Genomic DNA, 12,231 nt, shown 5'->3' on the forward strand with positions numbered 1-12,231 from the left:
TCTCATTTAAGGCTAATTTTACCCCTTCTTTTGGGTGATTTAGGTTTCCTTGGGGGGGAGGGGTGGGCAGAGAGAAGTGTGCCAAGAATAAATCGTTAGTGCCAACAGTGTATTTCATGTGAGTCGCACTGGCAAAAGTAAACAAGAGTAAGGCCAGGTGTACAGTACAAACTTATATCGGTATAACTATGGTGCTCAGGGATGTGAAAAATCCGCTACAGCCCTGCCACTAAAAGGCGCTCAGTGTAGCTGCTGTTTGTCTGCAGGTGTAGAGAAATCTCTGTATTAACTATCTCTATAAATCTTGATGACGTTGCATTATGTTATTTTGTATTAAGTATCTTTCTGTATTAAGTATCTTTATGACATTGCATCTTGCATGATGTTATTTTGTATTTCATATGACTTGGCATTGTGCCTCTGTATTTTACTTGGCATTGTGCCTCTGTATTTTCATACAATTTTGTATTAGATCCCTATATAGAAAATTGGTAGAAAACTTTGTATCAAATGTTATAGCCCCTAAGAATAGTATAGTTAAAGTAAAAGAAACATATGCCTTTTTGCTAGAAGTAGAATAAGCTCTTCCCCCCCCCCCCCACTCTGTAATCAATTGCCCTATTGACTGAATGAGGTGTGAATGAGTGAGGCTTGGAAGACACCCACCTCCAGACAGCTACAACAGTTGCAGAGGGAATGGGAGCCAGAGCAAAGGACAATACAACTTGTCAAGTGGGCCTAACAAAGAAGAGCAGACATATTGACGGCCTCAGGGATTAGAAGCAAGCACCTTCTTTAGAAAACACCCTCTTTTGAGCAGCATTGGGACAACACCCAGAGAAAAGCAGCACAAAGACCAACGGACACAGACCAATGGACACAGACCCAGATTTTGAATCTGGTCTAGATTTGCATAAGAGGGAAGCTGCTATAAATGTGAGGTGTCTTGCAGAAGGACCCCGGGTCTTGTCTTGTCACCATCGGAGCATCGATCCGGATTGGCAGAAGCCCGGCTCCACCCCTCCCACATCTAACTCACCTGGCCAGTGCAGTTAAGGGGAGCAACTAGTTGGTAACAACAGCAAGAAGAGTGTGTTTGTGTCTGTGTGCGAATGCATGACAGTGATATATATCTCATATGCATATCATAGAGTATTGACACCTGTATTACTAATAAATGTGGCGTTTTGCCTTAATCCCCCTGAAAAGATCCTGTATGGTACTTTGAGTACAACACAGGATCCTGCAGACAAAACAATTCCACCCCCAAGGAGCCGCAGCAGCTCCTGCACACAAAGCGCTGTTCATAGTTAAACTTTTGTTTTTCAGGAGTGTGTGTGTGTGGTGGGGTTTTTTTGTTTTTTTTTAAACACCTCTGAAAGACAGTTCCAGTGTAGACAAAGCCTCAGAGTTTCACTGCTTGCTAAGTACTAGGTGGAATAGATTGTTAAGCATAGTTAACACATTTCAAGGGACCATTCAAGGTGAAGTGGCCTGTTAACACTCCTCCAGTCACAGGGAAGAAAGTAAAGGGGTGGAGGAGAAAGCAGTTGGGGGAGGGTGTTAGTGGTTTACAGATTGTTGTAAATAAACCATAAACCCAGTATCTTTATTCAGTCCAGGGTTTTTAGTGTCTAGCGAAGTTATGAATTTAAACTCCCAGGCCCATCTTTTTGAAAATGTTGTGCAGGTTTCCTTCGAGGACGAGGGCTGATAGATCACATACAAGAGTGATTGCTCTGTGAGAAGTGCTCACCCACAGATGATGTGGTGGTCTTGTCTTATCATTTTCCTGTTCATTTGTGAGCAAAGTGATTCTCTGGTTTCACCCACATAGTTGTTATTGGGTCATTTAGTGCACTGGATGAGGTAAACCATGTGTTGTGATTGGCATGTGTAGGACCCATGGATTTTGAAAGGTGTGTTGTGGAGTGTTGATCATTGTAGCAGTGGAGATGTCTTCAGGTTGTGGAGATGTGTCTGCAGGTTTTGTCTGGTGCTGCTGTGAGTTGGTGTGTCCTGGTCTGCGGGGAGCTTGTGTCTGATGATGAGTTTGGAGAGATTAGGGGTTGTTTTGAAGGCCAGAAGTGGGGGTTCAGGAAAGATTTATTTCAGGATGGGGTTCCTATCAAGTATGGGTTTTAGTTGTTTGATAACCCATATGGGTTGTAGTGCAGTATAGGGTAGTAGGTGACAACTAAGGGTGTGCGGTCGCTGGAGGTTTTATTTCTGCACTGAAGCACGTTTCCTTGGTGTATTTGGGTGGCCCATTCTATGATGCGATGTACTTCTCTGGTGGCATATCCCCCTTTAGCGAAGGCGGTTTTGAGTGTGTTAAGGTGCCTGTCCCGGACTTTCTCCTCAGAGTGTATTGGGGTGATTACTGGGTCTGTGAAGGTAAGTGTGGTGATTCGTGGGTTTCCTCTATATAGTTGTCTGTAGGGTTCCAAGCATTGGCAAACACTATCCTCTGCGTGTACTTGCTTGTCCAAAGGGGAGTGGGTGAGATGGCACCCAGTGGGTTTTGGAGTTCAGAGAATATCAGGTGTGTGGGGCTCTTGGCACCTCACAGGATCCGTAACCTCAACTGGGTTCCCAGGTGCTACTGTGCTATTAATAATAATAATAATAAAGACTGCAGACCCCTAACTCTGCTCTTCTACCTCTTTCCTGCCCTTAGTCTTTGTTGTAGAACTTGAATCCCTGGTGCCACAGAGCTCCTTGTTCCCAACTGACTCTGGGAGGGGAAGAGTTTCTGAGGGGCAGGTCTGCTCTAGCTCTGTGGAGAAGAGACAGAGTCTGTTAAGACTCTGGGAGTTCCCAGTTTGATATTTTAAGTATTGAACATGTGCCATTTATCAGGGAGAGGCTGTCATCTCAAAGGTTCCTTTGCCTTTCTCTTCCTTTCCCTCCCTCCCTTTCGCTGCCTCTCAGGCTAGGTAAAGCTGCAGCAACGGATTCCTAGATTTTAAGATCATTTGATCTGACCACCTGTGTAACACAGGCCATAGAATTTCATCCATTTGCTCCTGTACGGAGCCAAATAATGTGTTGGGCTATGGTAGTGTGCAGGCTTGGAGGCTGGCGAGACAGAGAATACAACACTGCCCTCAGCCGTTTCTTCCAATGTGGCACCAATGAACATGCCAAAGCTATCAACTCTGTCAAGTGGGATCCCTGCAGATTTAGGTGCTTGTCTACATGGGAATAGTTCCTGCCATGGCTATAGTGGAATAGCTTTGGCAGCAGAGTAGTAATTTTGGGGAATAAAATTGCTTTTATTTGGAAGGAGTGTCCATGTGGGCAGGGCCGGCTCCAGCATGCCAAGCGCGCGCTTGGGGCGGCATTTTGCCGGGAGGGTGGCAGGCAGCTCTGGTGGACCTCCCGCAGAAATGCCTGCGGAGGGTCCGCTGGCCCCGCGGAGCATCCGCAGGCATGCCTGCGGGAGGTCCACCAGAGCCGCGGGACCAGCGGACCCTCCGCAGGCACGTCTGCAAGAGGTCCCCCGGAGCCACGGGACCGGCGACTGCCAGAGCGCCCCCCACGGCGCGCCGCCCTGCTTGGGGCGGCGGAATTCCTAGAGCCGCCCCTGCATGTGGGGGGGGGGTTATACTGGAATAGCTACAGTGCATTGGTTACTCTGCTTATAGGAGGTCAGTCAATTCCCCCATGTAGACAAGCCCTTAGACTGCAGGTTTTGTGGGTCCCAGCAGCCAGTTCTGCTCAGTGTCCAGAGCTCCCTTTGTTGTGGCAGCTTCCTCGCTCTACTGTTGGGGCCGTGGAGCTTTGGCGTCACCTGCTGGTTGTGATATCAAAGCTTGGTGGAAAAACAAAGAACTGCAAGGGAGGGGGAAGCAACTCTCTCACTGAGCCCTGGTCCAGGCTACCAACCTATGTTGGTATAAAATGCATTCCCTGGGCAACACATTATATTGATCTAGGCCTCCCCGGGTGGACTGGTTTCTCCTATGGACATAGCTACTAAGCTCTTTCAGTGGCATAGGTAGCCTCTTCACTAAATGCTGCATTAGTCCACCTGCAGCGCTGTAAGTGTGAGTACCTGCCTGGGATAAATCAATTGCCACAAAACAGCCTTTCACAGAAGAAACAACGAGGAGTCCTTGTGGCACCTTAGAGACTAACACATTTATTTTGGCATAAGCTTTTGTGGGCTATAACTCACTTCACCAGATGCATGGAATGAAAAATACAGTAGGCAGGTATAAATATACAGCACATGAAAAGATGGGGGGTGTCAGTGCTAACGAGGCCAATTCAGTCAGGGTGGATGTGGCCCGTTCCCAACAGTTGACAAGCAGGTGTGAATATCAACAGAGGGGAAATTACTTTTTGTAGTGACCCAGCCACTCCCAGGCTTTATTCAGGCCTAATTTGATGGTGTCAGGTTTGCAAATTAATTCCAGCTCTGCGGTTTCTCGCTGACTCCTCCCTGATACAGACTAACAGGGTTAACTCTCTGAAACCTTTCACAGAAACACTACATAATGTACACTCCTCACAAAGCTCCTTGGAGAGGAGGTAAATAGCTTAATCTTCACTCTGCAGAGCAATTTGAAACAGGCAGCCTCCTGCAGTGTCCTGTCCCAAGCCACATTGTAAGAATCAGAAGTTAAAAATATTAGTGTTTTGAACTTGTATCACAGAGGATTGGGACCCCTGTGTGCTGGGTGCAGTACCACATCTAGTGCCTTCACTTGAGCTTACAAACCAAAATACACCCTTGTCTATATAATTAATGCAGTTATTTATATACATGTGACCTTCACTATTATATATATATATATATATATATATATATATATATATATGACCTTCACTATTTTATATATATATATATATATAAAAAATAGTGATCTCCCTGATAGACCCTTATCCATTTCTCCTACTGTTAAAAGTACTGACAGCAGAAAATAGAATCCCAGCTTTTTAAGAAATTCTCTAACAACACTCACATCTATAGACTTTAACAGCAATTTAACAGTTCATTATAAACAAACCAACTAATTCTATTTTTTTGAACCACAATAGTGTCCCCAAGGGGAGGTGCACCGTTCCTGGAAATACTGCAATACCAGGTCAATGCATAGAGTGGATGGAGCAAGCTCCTATTCCATCTCCCTGTTCCAAAAATCCATTTAATATATAGTTCTCAGATAGAGAACATATCAGATATTAAACTGATAAGAACAGATTTAAATTTTATTAGAGAATGTTTATAATAAACGATACAAAGTGTTTGATGCGTCAGTTATTGTGTCATTGGGGGTTACATACAGATTGTGGGGGGATGTTAACGTTTTGGTGTTAGGCAGCACATATATATACATAGTCTGTCATGTCCCCAATGTCAGTTCAAGGTACAGGTAAGTAAGCGGTGAGGGTACATCACTCATACAAACAGGTTACAGATAGTCATGGGCATGAATAAGCAGGCTGAGTACTCACCCCATCTGTGCTCAACGGGTGAAGCTGCCTGCGGGGGAGGAAGTGGTGCTGAGTCCCACTTGCTGGTCACCTCGAGCCTTTGCCCCCTGGGTTTTTTTTTCTTTCAGTGTGTCCACGGCGTGCGCGGCGGGGCAGCCTCTTCTCCAGCACTCTTCGTGGAGGTGAAGAAGCCGGTGCCGTCCGAGGAGACCGCCGCGGAGCGGCTCCATGGCGAGGTTGAAAATGATGGGGCTGAGGGGGCAGCCCTGCTTCACGCCGCTGTGGAGGGATCGATCGGCTCCCCCTTCCACGGCGGATGGTGGTGCTGCAGCCCTCGTAGAGTTCGGCGGTTCGGCGGGCGAAGGGTCTCGGCATCCCCGTCTCGTGCGTGTGCTGTGGTGGTGTGTGGGATACTGTTTCCGTGCCTTCTGGTCGCGTCTGGAGGGAGGGGAGCAGGAAGTTGTGCTCGTAGCACCCCTCTGATGGCATGAAGCCCTTCTGGGCGGGCTGATGGCACCCCGTTAGGTCGCCCACTCTGTGATCTGCTGGCTGCCAGGCAGCTGGTGTACTTGTTTATCGATAGAGAGAGAGAGAGGTCTCTCAGTTGCTGGGGGGTCATCTCGTCGCTTTTTTTGTATAAGGACCGTCATGGCCTCTTCCAGGAGGTGTCTGGCGATGGGGGTCTGGTGCTGTGGTCTGGTCATGCGGGGCGGGGGCCTCTAGTGGTGTGTGTGTGTGTGGGGTGGTGTCTGGTGTGGTCTCCGGTGGTGGGGTGGGGTTCGGGGGGCAGGCTGGGGGGTGGGTTGTGACCTCTGGTGGTGAGCTTGATCTTAGCCAGAAGGCCGAGAAGCGATACTTTCTGTTGAAATATTATGCAGCCCTCCCATTCCTACAGCTCTCTATGTGACAGTGACACATGCCAGTGAGCGCCACCAACACCATAGCAATTCTTTGACAACTTCTAATCTAATCATATTTTCTTCACCTAATCGCTCCATTTTTACCATTCTGAGTAAACCGCCTCCTGCCTGAAAATTCAGCTTCAAAACTAATAAATTCCTCAAGCTTGTTAGCTGTTGCCTCGTCACTCGTTTCTCTGCCTGAAGGATACTTTCTATTTGCATGAAGCCAGCCCCTTTGCTGCAACGTGCTGACCACATCGGGTTGCTAACCCTATCGTTGCAAGTTTAGCCTTGGTGCCCTGCTCACTTCCCCTACAGCACACATGATTGTCTTCCCTTTATCAAGGAAGGAAGATCTTAAACAGTACTTAATTTGTAACGAACGAGGTGCCGGGGCTCAAGCAATTTTTTTTACATTCATAACTAAGTCCAGAAGTGCCAGAACTATGAACTGCCAAGCCTAGAGGTCCTGAGGCTCAGCCCTGGCACAAATTAAGCACCGGTATTTACCCTACTCAAGTGCCTGAGCCTGTACACCTGACCCAAACAACTCTGTAGGCCCAACACAGAAGAGAGACAAGTTAGGGAAAGAGAAAGAAATGTTTGTGTTTTGGTGTAAGTGGCACGGGGAGGATGGGAGTCAATGATTATTTTTCTTCACTCTACACACAGCTGAGGGATGATGTTCATTCTGCAGATGATTAGCAGGATATTACTGAGGGGGTGTCAAACCTGATTTGTATGTAAACTCTCTGTGCAGGGACTGTCTTTTTGTTCTGTGTTGGAACAGCACCTAGCACAGTGGGGTCCTCGTCCCTGACTAGGGCTCCTAGGCACTAGAAGAATAAATAAATAAGCAAAACCAGTATTTTAGTACTCAGCTCTTAATGCGGAAAAGGCAGATACAAGTCACATAAAAGTAACTGAAACAGAGTTTGGGTTGCATTTTAATGAGCACTTTTGTCAGTAAAACTTTTGTTGGTCTGGAGTGTGGGAAAAAATACCACCACCCCACCCCGACAGACATACGTTTTACTGACAGAAGCACCAGTCTGGACAGCACTGTGTTGGTGGGAGACGCTCTCCTGCCATCATAGCTCCCACCGCTCATTGGGGGCGGTTTAATTATGCTGACGGGAGAAAGCTACGCTGCGGCACAGCTGTGCCGCTGTAAGGTCTGTCGTGTAGACGTAGCCTGACTGTCTCCCTTTGGCTCTCAAACCCCCCTGACATGCTTTACCCCACCCTTTCTCAACTGCACAGTTCTCATTGGAAATGTTGCATTGGTACTCTAATCAGGTCATTATATTAACTTGCTTCAGCACTTAGCAAAAACAGTAGTGCTTGACACTGTGTCAAATTAGCTGATGTCAGCCGATGTGCACACTAAAGAGAACTTTTGTTTTATTGTCTGGAAAAAAAAATAGTCAGCAGCTGATTACTGCACACGCACAGAGTTAAAAAAAAACAAAAAACAAAAAACCCTAACCAAAGACACAAGCTTGTGTACCATGCCAACTTTAGGGCAACAGCACAATAATCACGTAGACACATGAGTATCTAGGCCATTGTGTTTTAAAGTTACTCACATGCCTAAATATCTACAATAAAGAGGATATTTAAACACCAACATTAGAAAAGTGAACCACCAAAAAATATGCCTTTTTTTACAGAATACTGCTTGGAAGATGGGAAACATTCATGGAATTATAGGGGGTCATAGAATTATAGGACTGCAAATTTTGATTGGGATCGTGCCTGGAGCAGATCAGTCATCAGATTTTGCTTTTTAAAATGTCTTCAGGTAATGTCTACAGCCGTTGAACTTAAATCCAGGCACTTTATGTATGAAAGCAAAACCTCAAAAAAGGGAAATCTGGACAAAATTCTCAGAAGTTGGGGATCCAAAAATGAAGGTACCCAAAAATAAGTGGACCCTTTGAGTTCAACTGTTGGCCAATAATATTTCAGGGCAGCTGGACAATTCCCCACCTGAGGTACAGGGAAGTGCCCCAGGAATCCACAGGGTTCTTCCCTTTCGAGCTGCTGTATAGGAAGAGAGTGAGGGGATCCCTGGGCCTGCCGCAGGGGTGAAAGTAACTTAAGTTACCAGTACGGGGGCCTGGCTCTGGGCCCCTGGAAGGGGCAGGGCTGGGCGGGGCAGCCTTTCCCAGCCAGCCCTTCAGCGTGCCTAGCCCATGCTGCCCGGGGCTCTGGGTGCTGACGTGGTAGTAGCGGTGGTGGCCACGAGTCCCAGGGCCTTTTAAATCGCCGGACTCCAGGCAGCTGCCCCTTTTGCCCCTGCCGGCCCTGGGTGGGGGCAAAAGGAGCAGTGACATTAAAATGCTAAGTGACCCAATGAGTTGTTTGAAAGATGGATGGATTAAGTCTCTTTTGTGTTAGCCATAATTGGTATTGTCGGTTCAAACATTTTAGGCTCTCGATCATTTTTTCTTCAATCAAATCTTGGAGGCGCAAGGGTCACTTTGTCTAGTATAACCACCATCAAAACCTTTACATTACTACACACAATCATGCATTACCTCTTTCCTCCTGCTGTTGGACAAGCGGTGTCTCCTAACACTGTGTGGTGTTATATGACCAAGAGCCTGCATCATATGGTCCCACCAATGCCCACCTACTTAGCATCTATACAAGCCAGTTGTAGGGAAAACAAGACTGACAGGCAGACCGGGGAAGATAATGAATAGTGGATTCTCTTGATGCACAAATCTCTTCACAGTTTCATTATTCCTTCAAGCCAATGGACACAGACGCCACTTCTCACAGCACCTTTGGAGAGCTCCCAGCCAAGGACTGACCAAGAACAAGTTTGCCCAGCTTGTGATAACTGACAGGATCAACAGGCAGATATGGTATTATATTGTGAAAAAATGTCTTCACCTATTATGTATTTGTACAACAGAACTGCACCCATTGGTCACATGAGTGCTATACAGAGGGATTATTACCCTCTGTATATGTTAGACTATGAGCACTGAATTGAAAATAGTCATTTTAACTGCTTAACAGTATTGTATGTATCTTTTCCCTATTAAGTCAGCTTTCATGCTGTAGTGTTACACATTTTCATGTAAGGAAGTCAGCAGGTTCTGTACATCTTTGTTCACGGCCTAGCTCCGTGGCTCTGAACTTGTTTGGCTTCTAGACATTACTGCAATGCATTTCTTTTTAAACAAGGTGTTTTGTTTTAAAAGGGGCAATGTTATCCCACCATGGTCTAGTTATTTCTGTTAAACTGTACATTTTCCACTGTTTTTTCCTCCCTCTTTCATCTTCCTTGCTCTCTAGTTTCTTTCTCCTAGACTCAATTTTTAATTTTTTAAAAAGCGACCAAGGGGAACTAGCAAACAGGGGCGTTTGAGAGGGAGAGACGGAGGTCCCCCTGCTGAACGAACAAGGTGTGAGTACTAATCTTGGGGTGAGTGAATTTGTTTGGCTGTTTGTGCTTTTCTTTCAGGTTATTTAAAGTTACAGGGTGTCATAAATACAGAGAAATTAGTAGCATAAAATCCCTCCTTGGCAGCTGTACTAAATCGTTTTATCTGTAAGGGGTTAAGAAGCTCAAATAACCTAGTTGGCACCTGACCAGAAGGACCAATGAGGAAAGAATATACTTTCAAATCTGGGGGAGGAGGTTTTGTTTGTGCTCTCTCTTTGTTGTTCTCTCTCTGGAGGAGACCAAGCAGGTACAACATCTCCTGAAAATATACCTGGAATGATCCATCTAAAACCACAAAAAAATGTAAGTAGGGCAAAGAAATGCGTTAGGTTATCTTTGGTTTTGGCTTGTGAATTTTCCTATGCTACAAAGGTAGTTTTATTCCTGATTATTTTTATTCACTCTACAGAGAGATGAGGGATGGAGTTAATTCTGTAAATAATCTTTAAGGGTACGTCTACACTACCCGCCAGATTGGCAGGTAGTGATCGATCTATCTGGGATCAATTTATCGCATCTAGTGTAGACGCAATAAATCAGGGGTAGGCAACCTATGGCATGCGTGCCAAGGCGGCACGCAAGCTGATTTTCAGTGGCACTCACAATGCCCGGGTCCTGGCCACTGGTCCAGGGGCCTCTGCATTTTAATTTTAAATGAAGCTTCTTAAACATTTTAAAAACCTTATTTACTTAACATACAACAATAGTTTAGTTATATATTATAGACTTAGACCTTCTAAAAATGTTAAAATGTATTACTGGCACAGAAAACCTTAAATTGGAGTGAATAAATGAAGACTCGGCACACCACTTCTGAAAGGTTGCCGACCCCTGCGATAAATCGATCCCTGATCGCTTTGCCATCGACTCCGGAACTCCACCATGGCGAGAGGCGGAAGCGGAGTTGACGGGGGAGCGGCGGCCGTCAATCCCATGCTGAGAGGACGCAAAGTAAGTGATTCTAAGTCGATCTAAGATACGTCGACTTCAGCTACGCTATTCTCGTAGATGAAGTTGCGTATCTTAGATCGATTTCACCCCCCCACCCCACCCCCAGTGTAGACCAGGCCTAAGAGGCTTCCATCCTCCCTTCTGCTGTGTTTTTTGTTTTTTTTCTTTCCTCTTTCCTTTGAGGTCTGTAATTGATTTGACATGGGAGATTGAAGTGTTCTCCATCTGGTTTTTGAAAAAAACCTCCCTAGTCACTCAATTACAGACCTCAAAGTCACACTACTCCAACAAAAAAACTTCAAAACCAGACTCCAATGAGAAACTGCAGAATTGGAATTAATTTGCAAACTGGACACCATTAAATTAGTCTTGAATAAAGACTGGGAGTGGATGGGTCATTACACAAAGTAAAAACTATTTCCCTATGCTAATTTTTTCCCCTACTGTTACTCACACCTTCTTGTCAACTGTTGGAAATGGGCCATCCTGATTATCACCACAAACTTTTTTTTCTCCTGCTGATAATAGCCACCTTAATTGATTACTATCGTTACAGTTCGTATGGCAACACCCATTTTTTTCATGTTCTCTGTGTATATATATCTTCCTACTGTATTTTCCACTGCATGCATCTGATGAAGTGGGTTTTAGCCCACGAAAGCTTATGCTCAAATAAATTTGTTAGTCTCTAAGGTGCCACAAGTACTCCTCATTCTTTTTTCTCAAGTGTATGTCGTCGTCATGTGCAAAACTATGGGGTCAGGAGGGCTGCATGAAATTTCAATGTAAGCCTCTCCGCTTTTTGGCTAATGATGCCAGTTGAAAACAGGTCTCTGGTCTTCCATGAGGTCCAAGCTCAGAAGGTTTTGAAATACACCCTGCTGGCCAACACCCTGAAAGCCCAGGACTATAAGGTCCAGATCCACACCCTGGTTGTGGAAGCCCTGGGCATGTGGGGCACCCCACAATGACCCGGTGCCGAGAGCATGTGGAGTCGGTCTTAGTACTAGGACAAGTAAACAAGACCAGCAGATTCTTTCCCTGATGAACCAAGGGATGCACCCCACCCATGTACCTATTCGCTACACCAGTGGTTCATAAACTTTAACAACCTGTGAACTCCTTTCACTAAAATGTCAAGTCTCGCAAACCCCGTCCTAAAAATGAATATTTCCAGGGATTTTCTCCTTTATCTGAGTATAAATTATAAAAGCAGTGATCTTGGAAATATAAAATTTGTTTTTATGACAATGCTTATTACACACTATTTAGTATTATTATTTATCATTACAGTATTTTTATTACATTATGAAAATGGCAACACTCCATCAAGATCTCACTTTTGTAGCTTGTATCACTTTGAATAAGCCTGTTATAAAACAAGGCTCCTATATTTCATCAAGGAGTATCAGATGTGAAACAGCATGAAGGTATTTAAGAAGCCAACTCAGAGAGTTCCTCCTACACAAG

General features: G+C 45.3%; 1 non-coding gene across 1 annotated transcript; it reads right to left on the reverse strand.

Annotated features, from left to right (window-relative positions):
• Positions 1-5,059: 5,059 nt before the first annotated feature.
• LOC120369567 lies at positions 5,060-5,248 on the reverse strand. Its single transcript, XR_005583243.1, has one exon. It is a non-coding gene; the product is annotated as a U2 spliceosomal RNA (small nuclear RNA).
• Positions 5,249-12,231: the final 6,983 nt, after the last annotated feature.

The sequence above is a fragment of the Mauremys reevesii genome, linkage group 7 (genome assembly GCF_016161935.1).
Source record: "Mauremys reevesii isolate NIE-2019 linkage group 7, ASM1616193v1, whole genome shotgun sequence".
Taxonomy (NCBI): Eukaryota; Metazoa; Chordata; order Testudines; family Geoemydidae; genus Mauremys; species Mauremys reevesii.